The 3,347-nt window shown below is 36.5% G+C and overlaps 1 long non-coding RNA gene across 1 annotated transcript; it reads left to right on the top strand.

The window, feature by feature from the left end:
* Positions 1–1,933: 1,933 nt before the first annotated feature.
* On the top strand, positions 1,934–3,139 carry LOC135299977 (uncharacterized). The gene is made up of 3 exons (XR_010361826.1): positions 1,934–2,081; positions 2,666–2,817; positions 2,908–3,139. It is a non-coding gene; the product is annotated as an uncharacterized LOC135299977 (long non-coding RNA).
* The last annotated feature ends 208 nt before the right edge of the window (positions 3,140–3,347 follow it).

Raw genomic sequence — 3,347 nt, 5'->3', positions numbered from 1 at the left:
ACTGAAGACAGTTTTGCCCTGCCGTTCCATTCCAAAGCCATACACTGCTACAACCAGACTATCTCTAATTTTTTTTTCTTACATCTAAGAAAGATTTTGTGATCAGCAAATACATGGAGTTTAAAAGCCACTACTAAGACAGAATTTAACTGAGAAGCTGAAAGATAGCCATACTCCATTTTCAACTTCCTAAACTCTCAAATCTACCACTTTTTTTGGTTTTGCTATAGAAAGTAATATCTGTTGTAACTGACATAAGTGACTGGACCCTGTTAGACTTTTCCTGCATGCAGCCATAACCTCCTCAAGCCTGCTGAAAATGCTGGGTTTCTGTACATGAAACTTGACTGCATATGCCAATATGCTATTAGCTTTTCAAATACACAGAAAACTAATTTTCTAGAGATTATTTTTCCCTCCCAGACCATAAACCTCCTTTCTGAGCCACTCAATGGATATGTTTCTCACAGCTCTATTCAAAGCAAAATAATTCCCGTACATTTCAAGATTATAAACCTCTTCTTTTTATATCACAAATCATCTCGGGAAAGTTTAGTAAGATATGCTGGGACAGGTCTCTACTATTATCTCTCATAACAGTAGAACTCTAACTTTACTGTGTAGGGCTCTCTCTGCTAAATTCCACTGATAATCAAGTATGAGATGTGAAAAAGGATACTCTGACATTAGCACAGCACTGACCAATGCAAAATAATGTTTCTTTAATAATTGCTTGTATTTAAAAAAAAACCCACCTAGAATCTGTTCTTTTTGGGTTTGTGTGTTTATTTATGTTGTCTATTGTAATTATTGCATGGGAAGACACATTAGTTGAACAAACAGCATTTGAAGCCACATTTCAAATTCGCCATCATTTTATTTCTTCAATTTTAAAAATTTCTATTCTCAGAATTACAGGGGGGAAAAAAAAGACCCTAGGAATTGTAACATGGATAGTAGTTCTCTATGTGCCAGACTCCTCTTCGACCTCAATAATTCTATTAGTACAAAATAAATTAAATCTCCAGAAAGTTTGAACTGAATTATCTGAGCTTATTCCTATACATTTAATTAAAAATTTAAGACACTCAGCACCTTGCATAAGACATTCTATCTTTATCCTGAAGGGTCAGACATTTATCTGTAAACTAAAACTAAATGTCTCTTGGTGAGAAATCCTGGTTAAGTGTACATACTACAAACAAACTGCTAAGTAAGTGACGTCAAGTTATACCTGAAATAAACAATTTAGTCTAGCTAGAATGAAGACAATCCAGAAAAGACTACCACAAATGAACATATATAGGGGTGGCTGAGATTCAGACAGCATGCACCAAAGCAGGCAATTTTATAATTTATATGTATGATCAATAGAACAGAGATTAAATAGAAATTTGTTTGTTGAATAATTACCTCCACCATCAGCATGTTTGAAAAACAGTCGTGATTTCAGAGATGCCAAGAAGGGACTGACTGTATGGACTGTGATTTATAAACAACAGCCACAGAATAGGTTTGGTTTGCCTGGACATTATTTGTTTAGAACTTATAGGACCAGACTATTTTCCCTCTAAGAAAAGGAGCAAGGAGGTAACAAAATAAATACATAAATAAGCCAACAATTGTTGCTGCCCTATTGCCAAGGTTCCGTACCTTCTCGGTGGTTTCTCACACACAGCCCTGACTCCTTCTTCTCAGCACAGCCAACAAACTCCATCTCCCCTCTCCACCAGCCAACCTGCTCTTTTATAATACCCCTCTTAATTGAATACAGCTGTGGCCTATTAAGAGCAGGCTTGTTCTTAATGCTTGATAATTAGCGCAGCTGTAACTCCTTAGGGGCCAGATTACCTTCACCACTGTCTCTATTCTCCTACCTTTTATATAACCACAAACAATCACATTTATTGTCCATTTATTGGCTGATACTCAGTGTTGTGCTCTCCTATAAATAACACAAAACTTGTGTCCGTTCTGAGTTTAGGCTGTACAGTCACATTTTCTTGTCTTTTACCAAACTTTACTATTTTAAAAGGCTTTTGCAGTGAGAGAAAGCCCTACCCACTAAAGCGAAGACTGAGGTATTATCTATATTTTAAGTTTACAGCATGCTATGCATTTCAGTTTTACTTCCTTATTAAATTGCTAGTCTAGAATGATGTGGGACAAATCATAATTTTAAAAATCATAAATAAGGCATTTATTTGAAGCAGAAATATGTGCAGGAGGAAGATGACAAGAGCTAAGCCACATGTTTTTCTCTGAGCCAGGTTGAGTTACACTACTCTGTTAAAAAAATTTAGACACTGAAAATACATCTTAAGAAAAAGGAAGAGTAATGGCTTCTTCCCAAGAGTCCCTTTGGGTTCCCCCTGCCCCCATATTGCTAAGGATTAAAGGAAAGACTAAGGCAAAGTCAAAATATGTTAATAAATATCAGAAATAGGGGTTAAATAGTAACAGTCTGTATACCCTCAAGTAAAAAAAAAAATTAAAAAATCATACTTTCTTTTGAAAAATGTTCAGTCACTCTAATTAGTTACCAGTCTCTGGCTGCCAAAAAAAGTAGAACTGTGGGCCATTTTTCTGAGCACAAAAGGCCAAATTGAAGTGCTACTCTCCATGTCTCAACTCAGCCAGAGAGGGATGGTGCTGTTTCCCCTAGGGGTGAGATGCCACCAGGCCACCTGATGGCCCTGCTTAACAGAAGGTGAAAAGGGAAGGGCTCTGCCACTGTCACCACAACCTCTGGCAGCCTGCTGGGTCAACCCAGAGCACAGTGGAGTCCTCTCAGGGAGCTGAAGGGAGAGACTGCAGGTCAGATATGCGCCGTAATGAGCTCATAAATATAAAACCAGCTAAAATAACATTCCCAAATAGCCTAAACTTTGAACTTCTTCATTTTAGGGCTTTCAGCAAGTACCCCTAGTCACAGTGGTGAAAATGAGCAAAACCAATACTACTCTATGTCAACATGAAATCCAGAGGTGGAATGAAAGGGGAAAAGAAAGGAAGAAAAAGAAGAACAATCCAGGAAGAAAGCAATTTGTTCTAGAGATTGAATGCACTGTCAATCAAATCTAAGAGCTCTTCAATCTGAAAATTGCTCCATCTAATAACATAAAAAAGCAGAGTTCATTTAATTTTTACAAGTTATTATTAACAAAGTGATATTTACTTTTTTTACTTTGAAATATATGTAGTAGCTTAAGAACATTCCATGCATTAATCAATAAAAAAGTTGAGAATTCAATTTTGAAGTGCAATGAGCTCCATTCAACTATTTGAAAAAAGTTTCTCCATTAAAGTTTAATTTTTTGCAAACATTTCATGATACTGACAGGCAG

The sequence above is a fragment of the Passer domesticus genome, chromosome 4 (genome assembly GCF_036417665.1).
Source record: "Passer domesticus isolate bPasDom1 chromosome 4, bPasDom1.hap1, whole genome shotgun sequence".
NCBI classification, from domain to species: domain Eukaryota; kingdom Metazoa; phylum Chordata; class Aves; order Passeriformes; family Passeridae; genus Passer; species Passer domesticus.
This window is presented reverse-complemented; position numbering and strand designations above follow the sequence as displayed.